Source organism: Gymnoscopelus braueri (assembly GCF_963280865.1).
Source record: "Gymnoscopelus braueri genome assembly, chromosome: 9".
Lineage (NCBI taxonomy): Eukaryota > Metazoa > Chordata > Actinopteri > Myctophiformes > Myctophidae > Gymnoscopelus > Gymnoscopelus braueri.
In genome coordinates, this window is record NC_137610.1 from 26,882,290 (window position 1) to 26,897,051 (window position 14,762).

The 14,762-nt window shown below is 40.2% G+C and overlaps 1 long non-coding RNA gene across 2 annotated transcripts; it reads right to left on the reverse strand.

Moving 5' to 3' along the window:
* Positions 1-8,562: 8,562 nt before the first annotated feature.
* On the reverse strand, positions 8,563-13,593 carry LOC308092030. 2 transcript variants are annotated; one of them, XR_013933764.1, is made up of 3 exons: positions 12,214-13,593; positions 11,827-11,931; positions 8,563-8,787 (listed from the first exon to the last, which is right to left on the reverse strand). It is a non-coding gene; the product is annotated as an uncharacterized lncRNA (long non-coding RNA). The 2 variants fall into 2 exon arrangements; XR_013933765.1 differs by having other exon boundaries at positions 11,827-11,934.
* Between the last annotated feature and the right edge of the window lie 1,169 nt (positions 13,594-14,762).

Consider the following 14,762-nt stretch of genomic DNA (forward strand, 5'->3'; position numbering starts at 1 on the left):
TAAGAGTGAAACCAAGACAAGGCTGTGCCTGACAAACCAATCCAGTACTCCAAACGTTGTAGTAGAATTGTGTGATCAAAAGCAGCGGTTAAGTCAAGAAGTAGGAGAACAGATACATTTTTGTCGTCAGCGGACACCCTTAGATCATTAATTACTTTTACAAGTGCTGTTTCTGTACTATGACCTTTCCTGAAGCCAGATTGGAATTTGTTATGAACCTTATTGTTCTGTAGGAACACATCCAGTTGATGAAAGATAGTTTTTTCTATGTTTTTTCTATGTATGATTAATAATATCTTAAAATATTTTGAAAATAGCAGATCTACAAGCTCACAATGCATCAGGATGCATTGTGAGCTTGTAGATGAGCTATTTTCAAACGGGCTGAAGTGGTTAATGCATGTTTTGTAATAATCAAAATCTACAAAGTAACTAGTAACTACAATATTTGCCTGTAGTGGAGTAGAAGTAAAAGTATCAGCGCCCGGTCTCCAGTAAAAGTAGCTAACATAGGATCACAATCATTTTAATCACTTGAACCTTTTATACGTTGGCTATTCAAAGATAACAGATAAAAGATTACAAGCTTATAGGGTGTACCAAAAAATCCTGAAGGGTGCGTCAACATGTGTGATTTGGTCGCGGCGGCCATTGTTGGGGCCGGAGGGTTGGGGTCCGAGGGTACATAAACAGCTTGTAAACAGACAGTGACCCAACCGTGTTTAAACTCACAGTCACAACGGTGAGGACTTGCTCAGTTCATAAGTGCCATAGCAGGTCGGGTCGAGGTAATGTGGTAGATAAAGCAGTACAATTTGTCAGCTTTCCAGCATGGAGGCAACATCACAGAGCTCAAATAGATGTAGTATGGCTTGGATCTCAGCTGTACGACGCACAGAATTAACGTTCAACAACCTGCCCAAGTACAGCCGTGTTTGTTCACTTCACTTTCTCAAAGGTATTTTTTTTAACAAAAATATGAAACTGCTATTTTGTCTCTGCTAACTGAAAGTACCTAGGTAATGTAACTAGGAAGGATGGTCCAGAGTGTTAGTGACTTTTTTTCCTCTCTAACGGACTGACAGGCGCGCTGCTCTGCTCATAGACCTAACATTCCACTACCGTGCGAGGTCTCCTAATAAAAAATAAACAAAGCTATTTCGCTACTCACCGAAACTTTCAACAACACAAAACTGCCTTTGTTTCGGTGAATAGTGAAATTGTTTTGTTTATTTTTTTTATTAAAGTTGGAGACCTAACACGGTAGTAGCAGCGCGCCTGTCAATTAGAGAGAGAAAAAAGGGGACCGTACCTATGTTCCCCAGGTTCTATGTTCCCCAGGTTCTATGTTCCCCTCCCCCCCCCAAAAAGGTTCTATGTTCCCCAGGTTCTATGTTCCCCACTCATCCAAAAAAAGGTTCTATGTTCCCCACTCAACCAAAAAAGGTTCTAAAAAAGGTTCTATGTTCCCCACTCAACCAAAAAAAGGTTCTATGTTCCCCGCTCACCCAAAAAGGCAGGAAATGGTGAGACATTTAAAAAGGTTTAAATACATGTATACCCATTAGTTATTTGTAATTTTTCAGTTTTTAAAGTGTCAAAATATCATGTTTTGAAAATTTCTTTGACATGACTCAAAATCTATTTAGGGGTGTCACGATACATTAATTTCACGGTACATATGATACGATACACGATATTGGGCTCACGATATCGATACGATATTATTATCATTTTTACAATCATCAACATTGGCCATCATCTTCAGTTTCAAAGTGCTTAATTTATAAAGTATATAAAAAAAGTTACAAAGTTTTTTACACACAAAAATAAATACAACTAGAAAAAGTGCTCCTCGGTGGCGGTATAATAGGCCAATGTGAAAAGGGTGCCATTTCTTCCTAGGCCTTTCACGGCAATCGGACACTGCATTTATGATTTGTGGCATTTTGCTAAATTAGACCTGCTGGTGGCGCTATAACAGGCCAATGTGAAATGGGTGGCATTTCTTCCTCGGCCTAGTGGGAATGTGCGTGTGAAATTTCACGGAAATTGCAAGCTGCGTTCATGATTCGAGGCATTTTGTTCAAAACGGACCAATCCTGCAAACTTTGGAAGCCAACCTTAGCCAATCAGGATGGAATATGGGAAATCGGACAGATCCGGGTTGATCACATGACTATAGAGATACTGTGTAACGATTTGCATGACGTTTGGATAAAATCTGTAGGAGTAATGTAAAAAAATGGGTTTTGCACAAATCGGCCTCCTGGTGGCGCTATAACAGGCCCATGTGAAAAATTTGGGGCAGAGGTTCTGAATTGGTATCGAGGGAGTGTGTGTGCACAGTTTCGCAGCGAGTGGGCCAATGGTGCCGGAGATTAGCTGGTAACACACGGACAGGACACACACACGGACGGACGGACGGACGGACAGGGGGTAAAACATACTCTCTCGCCATGCCTTTCGGCCTGGTGGAGACAGTTATGCAAGCTTAAAGGGAATAGGGAATCCATGCTAATAGAAACTGCAGGCTTTCTATTCATGGAAAGTTAGCATGCTATAATGAAAGGCATTGTTCTCACGTTAATAAAAATATATATATATGTTTAAACAAAATCTTGTTAAAAAAAAAACTGACGATGATGTCACTGGTAGGTGGTTTTCTGAAGTGTCCACAGCCGTCCTCTATATCACCAAGATGGCCGCCAGGGGAAAGGGGCGTGCAAGTTTCTGATAGTAATTTCTCCCCATTATGTTCAGTTGTGTGTGTTCAGAGATGTTATTAATAATTGGAAATTAAAAATGTATTTTTCCTGCATTTTTGGGTGAGCGGGGAACATAGAACCTTTTTTTTGTTAATGGGGAACATAGAACCTTTTTTGGGGTAAACGGGGAACATAGAACCTTTTTTTATGTAAAAGGGGAACATAGAACCCAGGGAACATAGAACCTTTTTTGGTAAGTGGGGAACATAGAACCTTTTTTGTGGGGAACATAGAACCTGGGGAACATAGAACCTGGGGAACATAGGTACGGTCCCGAAAAAAGTCACTACACTCTGGACCGCCCTAGGCTTTCCTGCGCGGCACCGAGTGCTGCTATGAGCTTGTAGATCGGCTATTTTCAAACAGCCGAAACATATAGGGCTGAAGTGGTTAATGTATGTAATCTTTTGTAATAATCAAAATCTACAAAGTAACTAGTAACTACAATATTTGCCTGTAGTGGAGTAGAAGTAAAATTGAACTCACCTTAAATTCTCACCGTTAGCGCCGCTGCTGGTCAGCTCTCTGCGCAGCCGCAGGTTGTTCAACTGTTTATGCGCTTTGAAAATAAATGATTTATTTATTTATTTTTGTTTCAATTTTGAATTAAAAAGAGAAAAGACTCTTTCTGGTCATTAAAGTCAAACATTGGAAAAATATCGATCATTATTAATAGATTGCATAAGAAACAGGAAGTGTAGAAGACGGACGAGATTCGATAGGGACACAATTTGGGTGTGACGTTGATAATTCATGTTGCATCAGTAAAACACTTTAAACTTCACAGAAAACATGTTTCCCCACCTCAGGAATAAAAGCCTTATTAATGTTACCCATTACATTTTGTTCAAGCCCGTCACTGACAGAATGTAATATAAATGATAATATAATACTATAATAATATACTAGAATAAATTCATACTTATATTAATGTACAATCACTTTGTGCAACGCAATCATGTCATCTGCTTTTGTATTGTTTTAAGTTGGCTGATGAAAGTGTAATCTTACTTAATATGTAAATAAAATGGTGTAGGCCTACCATGGCCCATGTAAAAGTTCGAGAGTTGATTTATTTTTCTACTCCACTATATCTCGGATCCAAATATTTTACTTTTACTCCACTCCATGTATTTGAAAACTTTAGTTAGGCCTACTAGTTACTTAGTAGTAGATTTAGAAAACATTAACCACTTCAGCACTAACCTCGCATCACCAGTCTTTCCACCTCGGAGGAAAGACTACTTCAGCACTACATTTCGGCCATTTGAAAATAGCAGATCTACAAGATCTCCAAGCTTGTAGATCTGCTATTTTCAAAAGAGTTGTATACATTTGAAAACTTGTGAAACGGGACATTCTGCGTAATGACTACTTTTACTTAAGTAAATTTAGAATTCCGAACGTTTACTTGTAACAGAGTATTTCTACATTGCGGTATTGATCATTTTACTTAAGTAAAATATTTGAGTAGCCTACTTTTTTGTCTGCTCCCCCCATGAAGCTCCTCTCTATGGGGGACCAGGTCCGCACGCCACTCGTGCATCGTTCTTCGTACCCCTCCCTCCCCTTTCTTTCAGTACTTTCTGATCTGTCCTAGTTTTCCAGGTTCCAGATGGGGGTCTCAGAGTGGTAGCGTGTCCACAGATGTCCACAGATGACGCCTAGATGGATGCCTATCTTCTCAGACCCACCACCAGGCAGGCCTACTGCTCAGCTGCTTGAAGCAGCTGAGCAGTAGGCTTTTATTGATACTGCTCTCAGATGGTCAGGGAGAGAAGCAGCCTGCTTCTCTCCCTGACCATCTGAGAGCAGTATCAATAAAAGCATTTTAATCCAATCAGCGGCTATTTTCTCATAGTTATAATGTATCAGAGTGCAATACACCTCTCAACCGATAGGGTCGCGTAGTTGAAAGCAGATGAAAGAAACTTTAAGAAAATGGCCGATTTTTATTCTTTCTATTAACCTCACACACATAGTCCTCTGTACACGCACATATGACAGACACGCACTTTTAGCGATCAGATCAGCGACGGCTGTCCACTCACCAGAGTCTCACAGGAGAGACCCCCCATACGGCTTCACAGCGGGGGAGGCTCCCTGGCTCACCGGTGTGGTAGCAGTTCCACCCAGACGGCGTCGGAAAAGACAACAGAGGGGAAGGGAAGGTACCGAGGCAGACGCGCTGGGATCCTGGTCCGGGCGAGGAACCGGGCGGGCAGGCTCCCTTTGCCATCGATCCTGCTCGCTAATGTCCAATCACTGGATAATAAAATCACGGAGCTTCGGGCGAGGATTAAATTCCAAGGAGAGGTGCGAAACACCGCAATTGTTTGTCTCACCGAGACGTGGCTGGATGCTGGGGTTCCAGACTCGGCGATAGAGCTAACTGGCTACTCCCACTTCAGTGGAACTGACCGGCAAGGTACAAGGAGGGGGCGTGTGTGTATACGTCAGGGACACCTGGTGCTCTGATGTGCAGACCATTTGCTCCCTCTGCTGTCCAGATGTGGAACTTGTCATGATCCAACTCAGACCATTCTGGCTGCCTAGAGAAATCAGTGCGGTGATCTTTATTGGTGTCTACATCCATCCAAAGGCCCACATAGACACAGCACTGACAGAGCTCCACAAGATCATCAGTGAAAGGGAAACTGCTCATCCAGAATCTGTTTTTGTGGTGGCTGGAGACTTTAACAGAGTAAACCTCAAGAAAGTTCTCCCCAAATTCCATCAGCATATAACCTGTAACACCAGAGGTGACAGAATTCTGGATCACTGCTACTCCACCTTCCCATGCGCCTACAAATCCCTCCTCCGCCCCCCCTTTGGAAAGTCGGACCATAGTGCCATTCAACTTCTGCCCGTCTACAAGCAGAGGCTGAAACGTGAGCCCATCATTAATAAGGAGGTCCGGATATGGTCGGAGCAATCAGACCCTATGCTGCAAGACTGTTTTGACCACACGGACTGGGGGATGTTCCGAGACGCTGCTGAGAACAACGTTAACGACTTCTCAGACACAGTCATGTGCTACATCAGTTTGTGCATAGATGACATTGTTCCGAAAAAATCCGTTCGGATCTACCCCAATGACAAGCTGTGGATCAACAGTGAGGTTCGTGCTGCTCTTCACGCTCGCAACGTAGCCTTCAGATCGGGTGATCTGGGGGACACCAGGGCAGTGCTCCAGAAAACCATCAGGAGAGCCAAGAAGGAGTATGCAGCCAAGCTGGAGGACCAATTTGAGAGTGGAGATGTGAGAACTACATGGCAGGGGCTTCGAACCATCACAGACTTTAGAGGGAGATCCAGATCTGCAGAGAGTCCCTCTGCCTCCCTCCCCGGTGAGTTGAATAACTTCTATGCTCGTTTTGAGCAGGACCCAGGAAGCAACAACCTGCCACTGCCTGCACTACCTGTGGAGGCCAGCCCTCTGATCATCGTAGAGGCTGACGTACGCAGGGCCCTCCAGCGGGTGAACCCTGTAACAGCTTTTATCCAGCAGTAATAAGACTGTTGAATGAGAACTGAGCATGTGGACACTGTGCACTGAACTCATTGAACAATGTTTTTAATGCACAGATGATCTGATCAATGTTTTAATTGGACTCCCCATTACAAACACTTCCTTCTCTTAAATGCACTTTACTGTATTTCCAGTGGCGGAGCGTCCGGGGAGGCCAGGGAGGCGGCCGCCTCCGGGCCCGCGACCCGGGAGGGCCCGGGCCGTCAGATAATAAATCGGTAAAATCAGGCAAAAATAAGAATTAAACAACATAACCCTAACCTAACCCTACCCTAACCCTAAAACCGAAATAAAGTGACAAAAAGCCCCCCAAAAAGTGACCGAATCCGCCGAAAACCCGCAAAATTTTTCACGTGCGCGTGCGTGGGTGCGCAGGGGGGGCCTGATCACTGTGCTGTGCCTCCCGGCCCGGCTTTGAGTTGTTCCGCCACTGTGTATTTCTATTCTATTCTATCTATCTTTTTAACTGCATTAATGGGCCTGTACAATTAAGAATTTCACCCATATTACCTGTAATGTGATAATAAAGTTTGATTCTGATTGGCTTGAAAATACTTTTTATTGAACAATACAGAAGATACGGGTACTTAGACCCGAGCGTTTTAACTTGTTACATCTGTGGCCGTGGGGTAAGCACTTTTTATTTGAAATCTGAACGTTTATGTAGATTGGGTTGTAAATGGAGACATTTTTGAAACCAGGAACAAGTTGTGCCATGACACTTGTGACAGACGAGCGCCATGTGAACCATGGCTATGGTCTTGCTTGCAATGACTGCATTATGATGGTTCCTTACCACGATCTCGATAACATTGAATGTGTTAATCTGATTTCTGGGGATAGATCTCAGGGTAATTCTGAGCACCTTAATTGTGTTTAACCCTTTTGACATTAATGATGAAAATCACTTGTTATAATGGCTGTTTTGATGCTGACTCCATTTGTTTTTATTGTCACATCACAGGTTTACAAGGTAAAAAAGTGGGTGAAATTCTTTTTGGTACATCGTTCCCATCGCAACGTTAGTTTCCATAGAAAGAAGAGGGGGGGGGGGGGGAGAAGAGGGTGGGGGGCAAGTGGGAAGGAGATCAAAACAAGAGAGCAACAGAAGGCCAGACAAGTTATCTACATATTTACAAATTACCTGAGATAATAAAAAACTAAAAAAACTAAACTAAGGTGCCTGAGCATAGCAGCAATGTATTGTATACTGTGCATGTTATACTTATACTGTGCATGATAGACAATGGACGTTAAGGTGCTTAGAGGAAAAGGAGCACAATAAAAAAAACAAAAAAAAAGTCAGTGCGTTATACAAGGGATTAAGGTGCAAAAGGTCAGTGCGTGTCCACCTAGAGTGGACTGACCCTAGTCTAATCCGCAGGTAGCTCCATGAGGGAGTGCAACAAAAAGTCATTTGTATTTAATGAAGTCCATACACTGAATACTATAACGAGAGTCAATTTAATTCATTCTTTCTGTGTCCTCTTTTCACTTCAATATACGTAGTCTCCCCCAAAACCATGGGAAATTAAATATTGTGTTGTCCAGCAGCTTGACATATAACTTCTTGCACTTACTGAAACCTGGCTGCCCAAAGAACTAGAGTCACTAATATATATACACTGAATAACTAGAATGGTGTTCACCTTCATAGAGAGAAAAGATTAGGAGGTGTTGTATCCCTTTTTTTACATGATAGTATTCAATTCACTAATAGAGAACTTATGTAATGTGTTATTGAGTGACAACCTTGACATAGTTCTCATACTTTTCATGTCAAGAAGGATATGCCATATGACACAAACCCTCATTTACTAATAAGTCCTTGTCTAAGGATCTCCCATCTGAGAGGATTGTTAATATCATGTTAATAACATGTAGAACAGAATTCCATAACAGAATGAAGATGAAGAGTTAACAGTGGAATATGGAAGGGGGGAACATGTGGTCACAATAGTCAGTGATATGCAAGCTTTTTGCTTGTCAGTGAAATAGAATGGAGTAGAATTAATTTCACTGTGGCCTTAATGTGAACACCAGATCAAGGGCCTCTGTGTGTGTCCGACTGTCCGTGTCCGTCTATCTGCCCATCCCTCCACGGATAATCTCAGAAACCACTTGTGGATGCTGCCAGGAGGGCAAGGAAGTACATCCCTGAATATTTGTGTGAATTATTATTCGTATTTATTTTGTGTCAGCAGTTTTATTGTTATGGAAAAAAGGAAATGGACATATACTGTATATATTGACAGTGGACAATACAAGTTTCAGATGTAAATTGAGCATTTACATTCATGCCGCTGCCTTCAGGCTGTCATTGTTCATTTGATGCATTCCTCCAGCTTCTCTGCGAACAACGATTTCCCACCTGGTTTGTGGACGGAGCAAAGACGATCGTCCTCGTCCATCACCACGGTGAGCTGAGCTGTTGACAACATCTCCTCATCTACTGTGTAGCACCCTCTAGCTGTGCAGCACCCTTAACTTAACACAGCAACAAAATAAATCATAAAGGCAATTTTAGTATATTATACTTGATTGAATGGTGATCTGATCTTAGTTAGTGGCGTTTTTGACCTTGGCATCAGTCATCATTGCCCATTGTATTAGGGACATTGGCGTATTATTCTGCCACCAGGAGGCCACAATAACCCACCTGACCTGGCGGAGACCTGTGCTCCGAGGAGCACTTTTTCTAGTACTATCAATGTTTTTGTTTAAAGCTGGACTGAAATATTTTCACATACTGTAGGCTACATGTGGGACAAAAGATAAGTTACAGCTCTCGTGGTCACAGGTATTAATACTCTCCTGTAACTATAATTTACAATTGATCTCCAAAGCTGTTGGTGTCTTGTTCAAGCAAAATCATACCGGTTTGAATTACAAGATTTTGTCAAGAGTGCAATTAACCTGGATGAAATATCTTTGTTTCATGGCCAGTGTTGTTCACCCTTTCAAATGAAGTACAGTTATTGGTTTGCCCTCTTGTTGTTAGTGGCCGAGGCTACAGTGCCAATCACATTCCCATACATCTTAGACTACACTTAGAGGGAACTATTTAAGTAAACCACCCTTAAATCACCCCTGACTGTAACATGACAAACAATTAGAAGAATGTCCATGACAAACAATTAGAAGAATGTCCACTGTAATACCATGTGGATTGAAGTAGGTGTGTGATTATGTGATGTTTCTGACTGATCCTTGTTTTTTTATTGTTTGATCAATATTCATGTGTGTATGAATGGGGGAAAAAAACTATTTTCTTACTGACTAAGACCCTGGAAAAGCTAGTTCTACAAATACATATTCCAATATACACTCACTCCATCACTCATTGGGTGTCATTTGTCTATATGAACACAAATACTTTGTAAAGATTCCATAACACTTTTTGAATAGTCTCTCCCCAAAACATCTAGGCATTAGTTGATTGCATACTTTTTGTATTGGCAAAATAGTTGAACCAGTTGATCTGTCAAGCATGTTTTCTATACATTTCTATTTGACATTTTGTCCTGTATTGATGATTAATCTGGACTTTCACTAATGAAGAGGAAACATGTGATGCTTTTAGATTAACAAATGCTCAAACAGTTTTCTAAAATACTTGTTAAGTTCTACCTAAGGGGTGTTTCCTACTTACATTTATAATTTGTATTTGTTTCTCCTTTGTGGTATGCAGTGCTGTAAATCAGTCTCTTTTCTGTATCACAACGGTCTATCAGATGTCAACAAATTACAATAAAAGGCTAAATGTGATCAATGCAATCAATCTCCCACATACAGTAATGTGTAACTTTGTACTGTTCACATTGCTATCTGACATACAGAAACACTGCAGCCTTGTGCATTTTTGTCAGTCAAAAAAATTACAATGATGTATTGTATATTATATAAATAATAATTTAGGATTTTTGAAAACAATCTCCAGTCCCTGATAACATTGTCAATGACATTGAAGTGTTGGATAGTTATGAGTACCGAATTACTGACAAGCATTAGTTTAATAATAATAATAATAATAATAATAATAATAATACAGATGTAATCTGCTAGAAGGTGCAATGTGTCCATTACACTCTCAGAGTGCATTTCTGAATTGTGGCCTGGTTTGGCAACCTGCGTTTATGTACCATATCTAGACTGGGGAGGCTACACAGTTTTAATGTGTCCATTTGTAGTCTCAGTGTTAAATTAACACAGAGGATTTTACTGTCTAGTGAAAGTAGTCATAAATATCACACAAGTGTCAGTTAACTGTAATGTTTAAGTGACAGGTGCTGTCCCTGGCCACCTTCTCAGACAGGAATGTGACTTGATGACTTGCCAATGACATCCAAATGAAGGTCTAATGGATACAAAAGAATGATTAGTCCCCAGAACAGTGAATGCTCTTAACCTGTACATGTAGATGAAGCCCTTAGGTAAATTGTGTGTATATGTGTATGACTATTAAATGATGTCTGCTCTGCCCCTCAAACTAATTTATACTAGGGGACAAATTGGCCGTTGTTGAATTAAAGGTAGGGTAAGTGATATTTTTTGGTTAAAACAAAAAGTATTTAAAAAAAAGGTTAAAATACTATATTCTGATAGTAATCATTGCTATAGAGTGTTTTTTCGGTAACAGATGCCTCCCTGTCTCTCCAGCTCTTTAATAAACAGAAAATACATTTTTCGGTAGGTGTCAAAATCTCAGCCAATCAGGAGAAAGTACCCATTTTTAAGCTTAATTTGTATAGTGTTCCAGTTCCAATTTTGTCTGCTCATTTCTTAGTGTCATCACTTCCAATTTCACTTGTTTAATCTATATCCTGATTGAGTTCTCTATCCTGGTTGGATAAAATTGGAAATGAAACTGAAACGAAAATGCATTTTCTGTTTAATAAAGTGGAGAGACAAGGAGACTCCTAATACTGAACAAACACTCTATAGCAATGAGTACTATCGGAATATAGAGCTATTTAACACTTATTTTAACCAAAGCAAATCACTTACCCTACCTTTAAGTAAAGTACTTGAGTAAATGTACTTAGTAAGTTTCCACCACTGATGGAGATACAAGGTTTCTGCTCAACAACAACAATATACTCTAGTATTTTATGTCTTTTGGGCTGTCGTCAAGAAAAAGACAAGATTAACTATTAATCCTTACCACTTAAACCCCACCCCAGAAAATAGCAGATCGACAAGCTCACAATGCGTGATCTTGTCAATCTGCTATTTTCTGTAAAATCCTTCCCCACAATTGCAAGAACTTCTGGTTCTCTATTATCCCCACAATACCAGAAAATACACTAGTATAGAGCCCTGAGGGACTCCGGTCAACCATATGGGGGTTAAGTGGTTAATTACAGCTCTGATAAGAGCTGTAAAAGGTATCACAAATAGCACAAATATAGCACATGTGTGCCCTCTGCTGCTCATTAGAGGATATTACATATCTTAGAGAGTAATTGTCTGCTGCTCTGTTTAAATGCCCCTACTGCCTCTCCCTCACACACCACACAGTCCTACCTTCTCTGGTCTTGCGGGATAACGTTCCTTTGTGCATGGAGGTGGATTTATACAGGAAGCCTGAGTGGATCACAGGCTGCATGATCTCATCATATACACTGGAATCTACTGAGAGAGGAGAGGAGAGGAGAGGAGAGTAAGGGAAACGACGATTCAACATTATTCAACAGCAGGATAGATAGAGAGAGTGTGTGTGTGTGTGTGTGTGTGTGTGTGTGTGTGTGTGTGTGTGTGTGTGTGTGTGTGTGTGTGTGTGTGTGTGTGTGTGTGTGTGTGTGTGTGTGTGTGTGTGTGTGTGTGTGTGTGTGCATGCGCGCGCGTGTGTGTACTTGTATTGGTGTGTGTGTGTGTGTGTACCTGTATTGGTGTGTGTGTGTGTGTGTGTACCTGTATTGGTGTGTGTGTGGAAGTTCAGACAGCCGTTAGAGGCAGACAGACGTTCAGCCTCGGCCTCCAAGAAGATCCGAGTCCACCGTCCTCAGTAGAGTCTGTTCTGTGACCGCCATACACAATACCTGTAAAAAAATATATATATAATATGTATATTGAAATTCTTTATTCGGACTAACCCCTTGAGATGAACCATCTCGTTTTCAAGGGGCTCCGCAGTTACAGAATACATACTAATACATTTAGGAAACAGAACAAAACAAAACATAAATAAACAGGACAAAACAACATCAATCAAGGGGGGAAAACAAGACAAAACATACAACAACAACACAACAACAATACACAAAGCACATACAGTACATGAATGAATTATTGTGTCATAGATCTGTTACTGATAATTAGTGAAAACATGAGCAGGTAGTCTCAAGGTGAGAGGACAGCGCCGTTTTAAACAATTGAGGAGATGATATTGACCGAATATGAACAGGTAGGTTGTTCCAGTCAGAAGGAGCTTTAAACCTAAAGGATTTTTTGGAAACCGAATTAAATACACGTGGAACATCAAAGTAAACTTGTGCACAATGTCTCAGTTGGTGTCTAGAGGTAAAATGATTCATATACTGTTTGAGATACTGTGGGTAATTAAAGTAGATACATTTAAAAATGAACTGTAACCAGTGCTGCTGTCGTCTTACTGTGGGAGATGGTAAGTTAAGGTTTTCATACATGGTACAATGATGAGTCATACAAGGACAGCCAAGAACAAATCTACATAAACGGTTGTATATTGTATTAAGTGGAAGAAGGTTATTTTTAGATGCAGTCTGATAGACTACATCAGCATAATCCATAATAGGAAGTATGAGTTGAAGTGCAAGTTTTTTTCTAACTGTAAGTGTAAAACATTTTCTGTTCCGGTAGAGAACACCAGTACTAAAATCTATTTTTCTAACAATGTTGTCAATGTGACATTTGAATGTAAGTTCAGAATCAAGCCATAGGCCCAGATATTTAATGTGATCAACTCTATGCAGTTGCGTACCGTCAAGACAAGTGATATTATATGATTGATTTATGGTTTTTATAAGATTCTGTTTAGTTCCAAAAAGCATAGTGTTTGTTTTTGTTTTGTTGATGAGTAATTTATTTGCCGAGAGCCATAATTCTAGATGATTGAAATTTGATTGTAATGTTGACTGGATTTGTGAAACGGTAGTTTGTGATGTATATATTACTGTGTCATCTGCATAGAGTTGCACATTACAACCCAAAAAAATTGAGGGGAGATCATTGATAAAAATAGAAAACAAGAGTGGGCCTAAGGTTGAACCTTGCGGTACACCTCGTTCCTGCACTGCTAAACCAGATTTATTGTCCTGTATAACAACACACTGTTTTCTGTTGTGAAGATAGGAATTGAACCAAAGTAGGGCATTGCGTGAGAGACCAATAGAGTACAGTTTGTCTAATAGAAGGTAGTGGTCGACCAGATCAAATGCTTTTGTTAAATCAATAAAAATTGAGCCCGTCAGATTATTATTACCAGATGCAGAAAAAATATCGTTTGTTAATTTTAATAGAGCAGTAGTTGTAGAATGATTGGGGCGAAAACCAGATTGAAAAGGTGATAAAATATTATTGTTGCTAAGATATTTAGACAATTGGTTGTAAATTAGTTTTTCGAAAATTTTTGCTATGGAACAGATAATTGAGATTGGTCTGTAATTATTGGGATCAAGTGCATTGCCCGCTTTGTGCAGAGGAGTGATTCGTGAACACTTCCAGATCGATGGTATTTCATGAGATGATAGAGACAGATTAAAAAGATCACAGAGAGGGTACATAAGGATGTGTGGAGCTAGTTTAAGAAATTTGCTTTCTATACCATCTAAGCCAGGGCCACTACACACTTTGAGATCATTAATGGCTTTAAGAACATCAACAGGTGAGATTTTCATGAAGGAGAAGGAGCTATGGCAAGGTGGTGCACTATTAAAGATAACATAAGGATCGTGCATTGTGGGAGTACAGACTGAAGAGAAGTGATTGTTAAAAGCTTGCGCTACTAAAAGAGGATTGTGTATTAAGGTGTTATTAACTTTTAATTGATTGCAGTGAGCATTTTTATCAGATGAATTAGTTATTGTTTTTATTTTTTTCCAGAATTGTTTAGGATTTTTGAAATCATGATTAAGAGATTCTGTATAATAGTTCGATTTTGCATTCCTAGTCATTATTTTACTTTTATTTCTTAACTGTCTGTATTTTTCCCAGTTTGCAGGATCCTTTGTCTTACGGTATAAAGCCCATGCCTTGTCCCTCTGCCTGAAAGTACTTGTTAGCTCAGTTGTGATCCATGGAAGGTGGTTACCCTTTACCTTAATGGTTTTGAAGGGAGCATGCTTGTCAATAATTCGAGTGAGTTCAGAATATAAGAAGCTCCATGCATCGTGAACATTTGAGATTATTTGGTATCGGTCCCAATTAACTGAAATTAAATCATTAATGAATTCATCAATATTAATTTTCTTATCTTGCCTAAT